Source organism: Macrotis lagotis, chromosome 4 (assembly GCF_037893015.1).
Source record: "Macrotis lagotis isolate mMagLag1 chromosome 4, bilby.v1.9.chrom.fasta, whole genome shotgun sequence".
Lineage (NCBI taxonomy): Eukaryota > Metazoa > Chordata > Mammalia > Peramelemorphia > Peramelidae > Macrotis > Macrotis lagotis.
Window position 1 is genome coordinate 241,227,416 of NC_133661.1, and position 17,230 is coordinate 241,244,645.

The following is a 17,230-nucleotide window of genomic DNA, read 5'->3' on the forward strand; positions in this document are numbered from 1 at the left end:
TATTGTCATAAAATTATACACAACTTGGTCTTTTGTAACATTTCCTCAACACTATTTCTCATTATGATTGTCAGTGAAGCATTCCATGTGTTCAGTAGACACTTAATGATTATTTGTTCAATTGCTCTTATTTGAATGATACCATAGGTCTTAAGATAAAAGAGATATCATGATCACCCATTCTATTCCTTTTCCTTTGTTCAGGTTAAACAGTATTATTCTTGATCTCTGTGCTCCAGAACATGTTTAGCACTTCCATCAACTATCACCCTAATGAATAGATTTGATCATGTGACTCCCCTATTCAGAAAATTTCAGTATTTTTATATTACCCTATTGGATAAAATTCAGACTCCTTAATCTGGCATTCTGTTGATCAGGATAGAAGAGTATGGCTCTAACTTGTGCATTATTATTTCATACTGCTCCCCTTCAAATACTCTATGTTCCTACAGAATTAATTTATTAATCATTTCCCAATCTCATCCTTTTCCTTCCTCCTATGACTCTATACACAGTAGACTTACCTGTAGAATGTTCTCCTTTTTTATGTCTACTTTTGGAAATTCTTCTCTTCTATCAAAGTGCCCAATTCAATGTCATTTTCTCTAGAAGGTCTTCCCTGATCCTTAAAGCTAGAAGTGATCTCTCATGCCTCTCCTCTTGACCTTGCCTGCCCAGTTTTCTGATACTACATTGCATTATATTTATTTATGAACTGATATTTTTTCTATTTATGTTTAATATATTGGCTTTCACATGGTACTTAAATGTTTATTGAATGAAAAAACGTCACTTAATGCTTATCCCTTAATATATTAGAAAATATGATTTGCTCCAGGTTATAGCCAAAAAGTGGTGAAAAGAGAATGGCTGAGAAGATCTGAGAAGGTCTTCTATTTGTTAGAATAGTGCTTTTATTTTTTGTTATGCTATAGTGGTCTAGGCTAGATCAGTAGGACTTAGTGAGTACTCCTAGAGGGTAGTGATGATGAGGCTGGTGTTTTGGGAAGATTAGTATTATCAGAGGAAGTAAAAAGATTAGAAGTAGGAACAATAGAAGACTTTTTTTTCAGAATTTAGTAAGAAGTTAGATTAGTGGAAATGAAAAAAAGATCAATATTATGAAGAATTGAGAGAACTTATTTGGTTAGAGATAGGACATACAGACACAAGCAGGATAGCATTTTTAAAGGCAATAAAAAGGTATGAATGTGTTTTGACCTTTACCAACTAGACTAAATGCTCATATTAATGAGATCACAAGTATATCAGAATAAAGGAGATTAACTTAGATGGGACAGAGAAGGGTTATTTCAGGAAATAAAACATGATGAGGTTGGAGAGTTGTTGGTCAGGATAGAAGAGTAATATATGTGATTTTACATAGTTCAATGAAAAGTATATCATTGATTAGGCAATAGGGAGGCATCATTGTTTCTTGAATAAATGTGATAGAAAATGTTTTGGAGAAATTATTTGACAGTTTAATGTGGAGTAAGAACTAAAGGCAATTAGGAGGTATTATATTAGTCCATATAGGAAATGATGAGTACCTGAAATATATTGTCTGTCATAGAAATTATTAAAAAGTGAACATAATAAACATTGCAGGAGAGACTATTTTATACAATTGACAACATTTAGGAAGTAGGAAATGTTAGTGAACTAAAACATAGGTTCAAGATCATGAGCTCTGATGACTAGTTATAAAATTAAAATAAAATAGTTGAAAAAGCTGAAAGGCAAATTACTATTTTAGAAATAATATAAAAAGTAATTGGTTAGTGTTATATTGTTTCATTTTATTTTTCTTATTTTTTCCTCTACATTTTTATTTTCTTTTTGTAAATAATATTTTATTTTTTTCCAAAAACATATAAAGATAGTTTTCAACATTCGTTTTTATAAGATTTTGAGTTCCAAACCTTTCTCCCTCTCTTCCTTTTTGTCATGTTGTGAAAGAAGATACAGAATAAAATGAAAAAGTCACACAAAAAAAGAAAAGAATGTGCTTCAGTCAACATTCAGATTTCATAATTCTCTGGTTGTGGATAGCATTTTCTGTCATGAGTCTTTTGGGATTGTCTTGGATCATTATATTGCTGATCATTTCACAGTGTTACTGTTACTGTGTACAGTGCTCTCCTGATTCTAGTCACTTCACTCAGCATCATTTATTCTTACTTTCTATACAAACATTTTTAGAGCAGATACTATTTGGAGCAATATGCCTTTTTTCCCTCTTTCTGGAAAACATTGATCAAACTCTTCAACAGGAATTTTATTGGCATCACAACCCCAAAATTGTTTCCAGCATGATAATGCCCAAGACATATATACAGCAAATACACCATCAGTATTCATAGCAGCATGGGTTTCCATTTGTTTTTCCCCATTTCATTGTTCTTTCCAAGGACATGGGAGATAGATCTATGTGAATCTTAAAGGACTGTTAATCATACCTTTTATTTCAAACAAAAGATTAGCTTTTACTTACCACTGTCCTGTTCAATACCTTGCTATCCTTTTATTACAGTAGTCAATTAGTCACTTGGAAATCTGCCTCCCAAGACGAACCCAGAAACTATATAAGCACAATTACAAAATACTTTTCACACAAATAAAGTCAAACCTAAACAAATGGAAAAGCATCAGTTGCTCATGGTTAGGCCAAGCTAATATAATAAAAATGACAATTCTATCAAATTATTCAGTGCCATATCAACCAAACTACTAAATATTTTACAGAGCTAGATAAAGTAGTAACAAAATTTATTTGGAGCAACAGAACATCAAAAATTCAAGGGAACTGATGAAAAAAATGCAAAAGAAGATGACCTAACTCTTACCAGATCTAAAAACTATATTATAAAGCAGCTGTCATCAAAATTGCCTGGTGCTAGTTAAGAAATAGAGTAATGTACCAGTGGATTGGGATAGGTACAAAAGAAACAATAATAAATGGCTATAGTAATCTACTATTTGGCAAACCCAAAGACATTAACTTCTGGGATAAGAACTCACTATTTGACAAAATCTCTTGGGAAAACTGGAAAATAGGATGGTGATACCAGAGACCAATTAAGAGATCAAGAAATACTCAGATCTATTGAAAGGAGACAAATTTATGATGAAACAAGAAATAGAGACTATTATAAATAGCAAAATAGATGACTTGACTGTATTAAATTTAAAAGTTTTTGCACTAATAAAACTAATGCAGCCAAGATTAGAAGGAAAACAGGAAACTGGGAAACAATTTCCACGATTAAAATTTCTGATAAAGGACTTATTTCTAAAAATATAGAGAGAATTAAATCTAATTTATAAGATTACAGTTATTTCCAATTGTTAAATGGTCAAAGAATCTTAAAGCTATATATATAGTCATATAGAAAAATGCTCCAAATCATTTTTGACTAGAGAAATGCAAATTAAAACAACTATGGATACCACCTCACACCCATCAGACTGGCTTAAGTTGACATAAAAGGAAAATGATCAGTGTTGGAAAGAATATGAGAAAATTGAGATATTAATGCATTGTTGATGGAGTTGTGAATTAAACCAACCCTTCTGGAGAGCAATATGAAACCACACCCAAAGAGCAATAAAATTGATCAGAACCTTTGACCCAACAATGCTAATACTAAGTCTATATCCAAAAGAAATCATTAATAAGGGGGGGGGGGAGTCTCACATGTTCAAAAACATTCATAGCAGCTATTTTTGTAGTGGCACAGAATTGAAAATTGAAGGGAGGCCCATCAATTGAGGAATAGCTGAACAAGTTATAGTATATGAATGTTATGGAATCCTATTGTTCTATAAGAAATCATGAGTGGGGGCAACTAGGTGGCACAGTGGATAAAGCACCAGCCCTGGAGTCAGGAGTATCTGGGTTCAAATCTGGTCTCAGACACTTAATTACCTAGCTGTGTGGCCTTGAGCAAGCCACTTAACACCATTTGACTTGCAAAAAAAAAGAAAGAAATCATGAGTGGTCCAACTTTAGAGAAGCATGTAAAGAATTACATGAACTAATGCTGAGTGAAGGGAGGAGAATCAAGAGAATATAAGTACAAATAACTTTGATTATGTTTTTCCTTCATATCTCATAGTTTTCTTTCTTTCTCATAGTCATGTAAGAGTAAATATTTGTCCTTGTCCTTCATTGTCAAAGAAGACCATAACACCAGGAAGGTGATGCCATGACAAGCACATGAATTGGATTCTAGTGAGGGAGTCTGTGCTAATTCACCAGCCTCACTTTCTCTTTCAGTCTTCTGGGTCCAGTGGGCAGATATGAATTAGGACAACTGAGATGGCCCTGTATATGAGGCAATCAGGGTTAAGTGACTTGACCAGGGTCACACAGCTAGTAAGAGTCAAGTGTTTATGGCTTAATGAATTCAAACTCATACCCCCCTGACTCCAAGACCAGTGCCCTATCCACTCTGCCAAATAATATGTTAAATATAAATGTACATGTACAACTTTTACCACCAGGAGGAGGAGTGAGGAAAGGGAGTGGGGTAGAAAAAACGTTTAAGGTATAAATTTGCAAATGGATGAATATTGTAAAACTATGATAGCATGTAATTGGAAAAATAAAATAAAATATCAATTTAATATCAATAGGCATGGGGCAGCTAGGTGGCACAGTGGATAAAGCACTGACCCTGAGGTCCAGAGTACCTGGGTTCAAATCCAGTCTCAGACACTTAATAATTACCTAGCTGTGTGGCCTTGGGCAAGCCACTTAACTCCATTTGCCTTGCAAAAACCTAAAAAAAAATATCAATAGGCATTTTTAAAGCACCTTCTTCTGTGCCTTATACTCATTATGCATAGAATAAAGAAAAACAAAAAGACAGTTCCTGACCTCAAGAAATTCATCATCTAACTGGAAACAAGAAACTACTATGTGTAGGCTACAGAATAAACAGGAAATCATCAACCAAGGGCTATGTTGAATTAAGAGGGATTAGGAAAAGCTTCCTTTAGAAAATGGGATTTTAACTGGGACTTGAAGGAAACCAGAAGTATAAAAAGGTGGAGAGGAAGAAAAGCAATCTAAACCTGAAGGACAATAAAAATGCCTGGAGCCAAGAGATAGAATGTTTTGTTCAAAACATAGCCAGTGGGTCATTGTATCAAAGAATATATTGGGCTGGGGCAAGGGCAGTGATGTGAAATTTAAGAAGATTGAAAAGTTGGGGATAGGGAATGAGACTTTGAAGGATTTTGAATATCAAATAGATGATCTTATATTGACTCCAAGAAAGCCACTGTATTCTGTTAAGAGAGGGTCTTTGTCTGTGTGTGTGTGTGTGTGTGTGTGTGTGTGTGTGTGTGTGTGTGTGTGTGTGAGAGAGAGAGAGAGAGAGAGAGAGAGAGAGAGAGTGAGAGAGAGAGAGAGAGAGAGAGAGAGAGAGAGAGAGTCAAGTTTTAGAAACAATTTTAGAAAAATCACTTTTAAATGTCCTGGAGTGGGGAGGTACTTGTGGCAGGCAAGCCAATCAACATCTTTTCTATACTACTATTATAGTAGTCCAGAAGTGAAAAATAAGAGCCTATTTTAGGGTGGTGGTAATATTAGCAAGAGAGAATGGAGTATATTCAAGAGATGTTACAAAGATAAAGTTGTTGATCCTTGGCAATTGGCTGGATATAAGGCTCTGAGAATAGTGAAGAACTGAGGATAACACCTAGGTTGTGAGACTGAGGGACTGAGGAACTTTGGAAAGGAGGAAGTACTTGGTGGGGAAAGATATTATAGTACATCCAGTTAGAAATATCTCAAGGACATTGGTAATAATATTGGGGGGAAAGAAGTTGAAATTATTGTTAATGTATTATAGCCTTTGGAATTTTTCTTAATATTTTTCTGAATTCTATTTTTGACTAACTGACTGCATTGTATGAGAAAATTCTTACATTTTTCCTGTTTCTCTACTAAGGAATTTCTGTGTTCTTTCCTCTCTTTCAGTTCAGAAGTTGTTTAGTACAAGAATATCCTGATTATAGTTAACTAGAGCATTGTGAAGGAATTCTTTACTCCTTTTTTAATTAAGTATGGTTACAGTTCGACAACAATAAAAAAATCTGTCATTGATTTATCAGTTAAAAGTAGAAAAAGTAGAAAAAAAACAGGAAAAAAAAAGCAAGCAAACTCCATTAATAAAATGTATGCTTGACTAAGAAAAATTTCAGGGTCATATCTGTTATAACCTTTACATTACCTTTTTATTTATGTTTTATTCACTAGGCAAGGTGATAAGACCCTACCTCCTCAGGAGAAGAACTTGCCTCTTGCTTCACTAATAAAATGGAGGCCATCTCTCATGAGATCATTCTCCTCTCCATGTCTATATTTTAACCCACCTCTATTCTTGTAGACTTGAATAAAAGTGTTCTTTCTTGCAGATGCTAACCTCTCTTGATCCCTTCCCTTTGGTCTCCTCCATAAATGTGCTACTTTTCTCATCCATACTTGCTACTTTTCAATTACTTTTTTAATCCATTGGTTCTGTCTGTACTGCTCACAAAGATGAACAGTTTCCCTAACCTTAAAAAATAATTATAATTTGACCATATTGTCACATTAATATTTGATCTCATCACTCTCCTTCCTTTGACAGCCAAATTCTTTTCATAAGTATTCCATTCTCCTTATTTCTACTTTCTTACCTGTTTTTATTTATGGCAGTCTAGCTTTATCTTCATCATTAAATTTAAACTGTCTTCCAAAGTTCTCAATCTGATATACTTTTCTTAATCTTTTTTATTGACCTTTCTGCATTATTTGGTACTCTTCTGGATACTTTCTCTTTCCTAGGTTTTCATTGCACTGCTCTTTCCTTATTCTCCCATTTTTCTGGTAAATTCTTTTCAGTTTCCATTGCTGGACTATCTTTGGTATAATTATGAGTATTTCATTCTTCTCTATCCTGGACCTTCTTTTCACACACTATACTTTCTCTTCCTGGTGACCTCATCAACTATCTAATTTCAACTCATCTCTTTGTAGAAGATTCTCATTTCTTTGTAAGAAGCCTTACTCTGTCTCCTACCATGTGTGGATCCACCATCTATTGGCCATCGCTAATTTGTTGTACTTTAGGCATCTCAATCTTAAGATATCTAAAAATAGAAAAACTTTTCTTTTCCTGTAAACTCCCCTCTCTTCCTCCTAATCTTGCTACTTTCTTGCTAATCTCTCCAGTCACCAAGATTTTCAATTTCACTTATATTTTCCTCATTTTATCCATTCAATTTCAAAGTTTTTTTTAATCAATTCTGTCTCTACAATAGATTTAATATTCATCTTCTCTCCACTCGTATATTCTAGTACCATCCTAGTACTCATCACTCATCACCTCATCCAAACTATTATAATAGCCTTCTTAACTGTCTCTCTGCCTCTATTTTCTCCCCTCTCCATTTTATCTTCTATATAGCTGCTAAATTGATATCCTCCTGTAGCAAAGTTCTGAGATTGTGATTCTTTTGCTCAAGGAGCTCCAATGATTCAATTTTGCTTCAAGGATGAGACCTTTAATGCCATTAACAATCTTGAGTAAATATTTTTTAATCAAGATGAAAGATAACTTTTCAGATAAATTGCATACTACCTTCCTTCATTTTGATATTTTAGCCAAACCAGTCTACTTGTGTGCATGCTACCTTCTCTCTAGATATCTGAAATGTTGCTATATGCAACATTATATCTTTCTCTCATCTCTGTCTTTTGTGTCTGTAATGTACTCTCTCTTTCAAATCCCTGGTTTTGTTTAAAATTCAACTCAAGCACCATTTCATACAGGAAGGCATCCTCCCATTTAAGAAGTTCCTTTTACCCTGAAGTCACTTTATAACTGCTTTCTATATGCTTTAACCTTGAATTTCTGTATAGAATTACATGTTCTTTTCTTCCCAAAAAAATGTAGCTTTCTCATGTGTGGTGCCATCTGAGCAAAATCAAAGCATGTAATTAAATGCAATAGAAGCAGTCTTTAAATAAGCCTCAACTTTTTGAGTCCCAGTGCCTGTTGTTTCCTTAGTATCCCCAACATATAATGCAATATTGGTCACCTAATAAATATTTGTTGAATAAATGAATGCAACATCTATTGCAAAATACGAGCCTGAAAAGATTGAGTATCAGCAACCTCAAGTTGTGGTTTTTGTTATTTACTCAATTTCTTACAAAAGCTGAGCTTTGAGGTTTTTTTAAGTGGATTTTTTCCCCTTTAATGTTGTGAAAGAGTACCTCAATGTAAGCAGATGTGCTGACAACTAGTAAATCATCACACAATCATAGGATCCAGAATTGGAAAGTAGCTTTAAAGATCATCTGTACAATTTCTTCATTTTACAGGTGAGGAAACCAAAGCTTAGAGCAGTCAAATGATTTACTCAACTTTAGCAGAATGGGATTGTAATTCAAATCTTGAATCTAAGTCTAGGGTTCCTTTGTCCTCTGTCATCTTGTCTTATAGTCCAGTCACTTCAAAGAGCTGAGTCATCTAAAGCCTACAGAAAGTTCTTGCCCAGCTGCACTTACTTAACCACAGAACAAATAGCTTTGTAACTGTTTTTTGTAGAGTTATCCTCATGATTTGGCCAAAATCATGGGCAAGATTATTTACAGGGAACTGCTCTGTAAATGAATATATTAACTGGATTAAATTTTCTTTTATAGTCTGGTGCCTCATAAAATGGTGCCTCATAAGTGGCCACTCTAGTTTGCTTGCAAAGGCATGGTGATTTTCCAGTATCCAATATATGGGCATGGGCATTATATTTAAACAACTGATTTTAGTTTTTCTGGCTCTATGGATCTCTGCCTAGTACAAACTTGTCAAAATCATGATGAGATATTCACCCTGAAGACAGTATGGAGAATTCTTTTTGATTGATTAGAGCAAGCACAAAGATTAGTGTGCACACAGGATTCATCTAAAGTTGGATTCAGTGTCAGAAGAAATACATATAATCTCATGACTCCTTGAAAATACTAAGATGTCCTTACAGGTTTACTGAATTCTTCAGAAACCTTTATGATTCTGTGAGGGTAAAAAGCAAACATGATTAATTATATTAGAAGCATTCTTGGATTGGTCTAAATGGATTGATTAAAATCAATTCAAACCTTTTGAACATTTACCAGAGTATATAATTTTATTATCATTTATAAGCAAAGAAATATCAGAGCCTAGGTTACAGTGAGATTGTACTAAAGGTACTTAGAAAAATATCTGATCACTTAAAAATATATACATATATTTATACATATATACATACATTTATGCATATATATAGTCTTCTTACTTTTATATTTTTATTGTGAATACACAGATATAGATGAGATATGTAGAGAGCTGGAAGAAAGATGGAAGAACTACCCAATCATTAGGCTTTATTCTCTATACCAATGTTTCTCATTTTTATCTAAAGACCATTTCAAACTCCTAAAAATTGTCAAGGATGTTCCATCTCCCCTCAAAAAGCTTTTGTTTTTGTGAGTTATATCTGTTGAAAATTACTTTATTAGATCAACATTAGTAACTTTTTTTAGGTTTTTTTTTTTTTGCAAGGCAAATGGGGTTAAATGGCTTTCCCAAGGCCACACAGCTAGGTGATTTATTAAATGTCTGAGACCTGATTTGATACTCCTGACTCCAGGGCCAGTGCTTTATCCACTACGCCACCTGCCACCCCTAATTACTTTATTAGAAAATAAACATCTTTAATATTATAATAAAAATAGTTTTGACCACACAGACTTCCTTAAAAGGATCTCTTGGGGTTTTCAGATCACACTTTATGAGAACTACTGCTTTAGGTTTCAGGTGACTATCTGTGGGACTTTTCCCTCACTTGATGATCTTAAAATAAGACCCATTGTCTTTGTGATGCTTCCAGATGTTTTTTTTCCTATAGACCTTGGAGGACCTGCATCTTGTATAGATAAAAAGAGACTTTATAAGGATTTTAGGAATTATCTTTGATTTTGAATCTGAGAAATTTTTCTATTATTCATTAAACTCTTTGTTATTTCTTTTGTGCAAAATGATATGCTAAGTAATATGGAAAGATAAAAAGATTAAAGCACAGACTCTGATTCATGGAGCTTAGGATTTAGAAAGAAGATAAATACACAAATAGCTATCATGTAAAATAATGCATTAAATCTTAAGAGTGAATCACAGAATCTTGTGTGGGACAGAGGACCACCAGCCCAATTAACTAAACAAGAAGGCTTCTCAAGGTAGAAACAGAAAGCAGTCAGCAAGTCTGGTAGAGTGAAGTGAAATGGAAGAAGCAAGACAGATTTTTATATGCTGCATTTCCTTACTCCCCTCCCCCTCCATCCTGTCTCCCTCAGGGGCTCACAATCTCACCCATCATGGTCTTTCCGCCCAGGAATTCACAGCTATTGATAAGGCCAGACTCAGTCCTTTCTTTGATAACCAGTCCTGTTTAGTTGTTGTTGTTGTTGTTTGTTTGTTTGTTTTTGCAAGACTGGGTAAGGTTATGCAGAGAAAAGCTGGGGGGGGGGGGTTGCTTCTATGAAGATAAGATCTTTATAATATCCTCAGGAAGGGGACAGTTTTACAATATTTCTAGAGTCATATCAGAGTCACTTTCCCAAGACCCTGAAAAGTCTTCACCCAGCAATTTCTTCATCTCTTTCAATACCCCCTTCTTATTTTACACACATTGAAGACTTCTCACACATTTTTGATACATCTCATCTACTCTTTCATGTATCTCTTCCTTGGGAACCAGTTTTCCTCTTCATCCTGGTTTACCAGCTCCCATCCTTTCCCTCTGAAAAGCCATCATCCATAATTGCCCTAGAACATTCTCTGCAATTCTGACCATCTTAGGGTCCTTTCCACTTCAGTGGTCACCATCTGTATCATTCATGGAAGGTAAACAGGAAGCAGAATCACCCCACTGTTGATAGAAAACTAAGGGGTTTTCAGAAACCAAAGGGGTTGTTTCTACCAGGTCCTTCCAAACCAAGACCACTAGGAGGAATTGAAGGGAGAGGCCTAAATTTGTATTGGGATATAGGCTAATTTCCTAATCCCTGCAGTGATCTCTTTAATCAGTTTATCATTGTCATCAATTTTCATACAGCAGCCAGACAGGTTCAATTTCCCACGTACAACTTCCTTCCTCTGCCAATAAGTAATCCAAGACCAACCTTGTTGAATAACAGCATCTCTGGTCTGGGTGGCTTAGTCTGTCATTAAATCCAGAGCTTTTTCTGTTTTATTAGTAATAATTTCCAATACTGCTTGGTGCCTGATGATTCTGTTTAATATATATATATATATATATATATATATATATATATATATGTATATATATATACATATATATATATATATATATATATATATATGTATATGCACACACACACACACACACACACACACACACACACACACACACATTGGGATCCTGAATCCCAAGCTCCCATCCTATGCCTAAGTGGCAGGTCCTTAAGTCTAGATAACAACTCCCTGACCAACCCTTTGGACAAATGGGTGTAGGCAGTAGTCCCACAAGTCCAATAATGTTCCATTAGAGCTGGTTGGTCTTCCAGGAATATAGTTTCCTAGTTTTCAAGAAATAGATAATACTATTCATCCTTACTTCCAAGGGGCCCTCCTAAATAAGCCATATGATCATCATGATAATAAATATACTTTCAAAGCTGCTATATCTCCTTCCCCTGGCAAGTTTTTATACCAGTGTCTTTAGGTAGGTCTACCTAGTTTCAGGTAGGTCTACCCTGATTTTTGTACCATTGAACTAATCCCAAGAATAGCTAATATATCTAGTGATGTTTCTTAAATTAGTTTTCTTTACAAGTGATCCAGGTACCATCATTACATCTCACACACGAGTCTCAGTCTGCCTATCTCCCTAAGTGGTACAGTCCATGCTTCTGGACATGTTTGTTTAAATCAGAGAAAGGACTTTTCCCTAGATAGGATATACAGACCCAATTGCCACCCAATAGTCTCCTTCCTTTTCTCTCAATGGAGAATATCTCACCCTGCCTCTTCTCTTCTTTTCCATAAGGAGAAAGACATGAGTAGTGGTGTCACACTTAGAGAATCAAGGAGAATAAGTTACAGATATAGATCCCGACTATTCAAAGTACACATAGCTGAGAGATGGTAGAGATGAACTAGTCCAGTGTCCCTCCTCTCTTCTCTTCTCCCCAGAGACATCCAACATCCTTCTGCATCTCCTGAATCAGTTCTAAAAAGTACTCTCCAGTTCTGGTGACTTGTTGAGGCCTTGTCTTCTGGTAAAGAAACTGCTTAACATTTTACTCAGATCAAAACACATATTTTCATCACAAAACTGTCATCAGCTGTCTCTAGATTCTGGAACTTATTACAATTTACATGCCATATTGATGAAAATACTTCACTTTAACACAATAAACTTCCATTAGTGTTTTACTGCATGAGCAAACTCCCAATGAAAATTATCACACTGACTTAAGCTTGTAATATATACATTCAACAATCATCTTAGTTCAAAGAATACTCAGCATATGGTTTCAAAATAAAAGAATCTTAGCCTTTGGTCTCATTATAATAATGACTCAAACATTCATAACAAAAGGAATTTCTTCCCCAAAATATTGCCAAATATACCATAGATTTTCCTTTTCCTGATATATTTATCTGACTCACATTCCTTTCCTTAAACTAGACCTTGAAACTGTAATTATCCTAAGAATTTCCCATTCTTCTTCTTACCTAAATATCCCCTCTGAATGAAAATTAAGGAAACAATTCCTATCTTAACATGTAGCTGATAGGAAGTATCAGAACCACATACCTAACGTATCTCTGACTATTAAATCCAGTTCACCTAAAACTTCTTTATTAGATTTGCTTATCATTTTCCTATAAAGATCCAGGACAGCAAAGGAAAATCCCTTTATAGATATAAGTATTTAATGTCAGTGTCCAGGCAGAGATCATGTGGGTAGTGTCAAATGGCTTAGGCCAGATTTATTCTTCCAGGTAAGACATTATCCAAATGTCATTTTGAGGAAATCAAGTCAAAAGGAAAGCCACCCCTTCAGCTCCATATCCCTGTCACCTGACATCTTTAGGCAATTGGCTTCCTTGGCTTTAAGAACATGGTATTTACCCAGTAACATTTCCTTTTTGCTTACCATCCTTGTATCTGACATAAAAAAAGAAAATTGATTAAAAGTCCCACGATCTAAAATAGTTGTTTTACCTAATTAGAACTTCCAGTGAGTACAATTCACTAAATTCTAATTGTAATCTTAATGAGGTCCCTATTAATGAAACCCCTACCTAAAATTCTGAGTGTCCTTCCTGGGTCTTTGCTAAAGGAATTCTAACTATAACTGGGCCTACATGCCTTATCTCTTACCTCTTATTAAAGACATCCCTTTGTCTGAAATCATATCTACTCTATCTCTATATAAAGATGATGTATCAGATTCCCCTTGGCTAGCCTGTTGTATTTTGTATTCCTTTTTCTAGCCTGTTGTATTATACAACAAATAAATGCCTCCTTTGACCAAGAGATTGCCTAAGCTAAATAGTCACAGAAAAATCTCAAATTATCTTTCCTGTGTTTATCTTTCTCATATTACCTAGATGCTTTTACTTCAAAGCAAACAATCACAGCTTTGGAATACATACATATATACATATAAATATATATGCGTATATTTATGTATATGTCCAAAATATTCTCAATTCACATATAAAGCTAGAAACTTCTATATATAAACTTGTTTAGCTACTAGCCATCTTTAACATGCAATTGTTATTTTTGTTTTTGCAAGGCATTTGGGGTTAAGTGACTTGCCCAAGGTCACATAGCTAGGTAATCACTAAGTATCTGAGGCCCAATTTGAACTCAGGTCCTCCTGACTCCAAGATAGGTGCTCTATCCATTGGGACACCTAGCTACCCCCTAACATACAAATTACCTTTAAGCCTTCTTTAAAACCATTAGAACATCTTAAGTATATTATTTCCAATATGTGTTATTAATTTCATTATAACAAAACAGCAATAAGAATAACAAACAAATTGCTATATTGTACAAAGCAATCCTTTCATTATTACATTATTCATGAACCCACAGATCTATCCCAGGTGGGATCATACTTTTTGATATTTCCCTTATTGCCCTTCAAAGCAATCACACATCAATGTCAGGCTTTAACAATATAGTATTTAAATAACATATATTCACAAGAGATAACTAAATATTGCAAATATAATCTCTTTGCAGTTACAAAAGAATATCACAAAACTGATAAATACATCTTATTCATCAATAAGTTACCTTACAGCATTAGTCAGAGCTCCCACTTCAGCTGTCTCTAGTTACCAAGAGAGGAATCCACTTTCCTGACTTCTTTAAAATTGAACATACATTGTTTATATATATATATATATATGTATATATATGTATATATGTATATACATATATATACATATATATATATATATATTTTTTTTTTTTTTTAGGTTTTTTGCAGGGCAATGGGGTTAAGTGGCTTGCCCAAGGCCACACAGCTAGGTATTATTATTAAGTATCTGAGGATGGATTTGAACACAGGTCCTCCAGATTCCATCCACTGGGCCGCCTACCTGTCCCGTTAATATATATTAAACATAAGATTCTTATTTAAACATCTCATTCCCCTTAGAACAACAGCAAGATGAATATCCCACTGTCTTTACAATTTTGTCCCTCAGACCTCTTTACCCAGAACCTCTGAAAATCAATCTCATACATATAATACATTTAAAACCCCCAAATGCATTTCTTATTTATGCTATAAATACTAGGCATTGTTAATACATTTTCTTATTTTTCAAAAAACAGATGTTAAGTAGATTGTTACTTTTCATTTTATTTATATATGTAAATTCAGATATATTTATACACACATACACACACACACACACACACACACACACATATAATGTTCCCTTCCACAAACATGTGATAAGACAAAATTATTATAAACTTTCTTCCTTTACCAACAAAAGGCCTTATGAGATTATTGACAATTATCAATCTCAATTTGACCTCAAAACAAATCAGATTACAAAATTTAGTACAATATTTCTCTTTCACAAATCAGGAAATATATATGATTCAGTATTCCCAAATTCCCTAACATACAATTTATCCCAATTATATTTTCCCTCTTAATAACATACACAAATTCCCAAGATTTGTTACAGAACTTTCAAAAGTGGCTAAATTACTCTCATTTAGCTCTCAGATAATTTTTTTAAACACAAGATGGTGACCTTTTCCTATGGAAGGCCTTCCCTCCCTCTTTTCAAACCCTCTTGAGGGCAGAAAGTCTACATTTACTAACCCTTAAAGTCTCTATTAACACAAGTTGAAAACAGCCTTCAATCAATATTAGGTTGATGAAAACTTAGCTCACAGCTGAGTTCATTTCATAAACTTTGCCACTTACAAACTTTCAATGGTTTAAGGGGATAGGCTCAGATCCCAACTTCATTAATTAATTTTAAATTAGATGCTTTTAAGTGATTAAATTCAAAACCCAAACTAAAAGAACATTTAACTCAGTCAGGTAGCTATTTCAGATCTGAATTACACACACACACACACAAAGAGGAGTTTAGACACAGACACAATTCTTTTGTATGAAGATTTCAAATTTACCAAAGTGAGATTTTTTTTTTTGATATCCTGGCTGGCACCAAATCTCAGAATATAGAAACATTTTCCTACCTCTCCAGGTCGATGATATCTAAGGACAGGTACCAGTCAGGGATTTTCCCAATAGTTCTTGGCCTTGACTGGGAGGTAAAGTTCCAAAGTGAGAGAAACACACAGTAACAGAAACCAGACAAAAGACTCCTATAGTGCTAAAAAGTGAAACTCTGGCACCAGTGGAGATCAGTCAAGTAAGTTATACTTGTATAACCCAAAGGTAAGCTGAACCAGGGTTCTGGAATCCTTACATTAGGAGTAAAAGTATTGATTCAGTGAAAGGGATGGCACTTAGTAGACTCTTTGGGTGACTGCTGGAAGGGGGCAACCCCTCCATAATTGGCCTGTGGGAAGGAGGCTTTCTGTGAAATTTTGAAAAGGGCAGTCAAAACTTGACACTCAGAATGTAAGCAGGTAGATAATCCCTTGGAGAATAGATTATAGAATTGGGGCGAGTTGTCAAAGTACAAAGGAAAAGATAAGAAGAAAATAATAAAATACTGCTGTTGTGTTTTGTGGGTTCATCTTTTAATTAAGCCTGAGCTAATAACTAATAGCTCTATAATAGAGTAACTGGATTTGAACTTTATAAAGTTACTTAAAAATGCATTCAATTTTAACTATTGATTGCTATTTCAAAGTCTTAATGAATATATATATATATACAATATACATATATATATATATAAATATCTATATGAGGTTCCTCAAGAAATTCTGATTGATTCTAAAAGTTAATTTTTTGATTGGTCTTAATTGGTACATTAAAAAATATATAATAAAAATATATGTGTGTATTTAAACATCAGTGAATCAGAAAAGCCCCTAAAAGTCTGTATGGGACAGACAACCACCAACCCAATTAATTAAACAAGAGGCTTCTCAAGGTAGAAACAGAAAGCAATTTTATTCCATTTCTGCAAAAATACAGCAGTTACCTTCATCAGCAAGTCTGGTAGAGTCAGGTGAAATGGAAGAAGCTAGACAGATATTTTATACACTGTGATAAGTTTTGACTGCATTTCCTCATTCCCCCCCCCCCAGGGGCTCACAATTTCACCCATAAGGGTCTTTCTGCCCAGGAATTCACAGCTGTTGATAAGGCAAGACTCAGTTCTTTCTCTGATAACCGGTCCAGTTTTCTTTTTTTTTTGTTTGTTTTGTTTTTGCAAGACTAGGTAAGTTTATCTTTACAGGGGTCTGCTTCTGTGAAGATAAGACCTTTACAATATCCTCAGGAAGGGGACAGTTTTACTGTATTGCTAGTCAGAGCAGAGTGGCTTTCCCAAGACACTGAGAAGTCTTCACCCAGCAATTTCTTCATCCCTCCTAATCAGAAGAAGGAAAGATCATTTCTACCATCTCTTCAAAGGGCAGAAGTGAACTGGACCCAGATAGATTTCTTTCTTTATTGATTTTGATGATG

At 34.5% G+C, this 17,230-nt stretch overlaps 1 protein-coding gene across 11 annotated transcripts in view; it reads left to right on the plus strand.

The window, feature by feature from the left end:
- The window catches only part of CEP128 (centrosomal protein 128), a 541,441-nt gene that overhangs the window by 359,926 nt on the left and 164,285 nt on the right, over nt 1-17,230 (plus strand). The window lies entirely within an intron of this gene.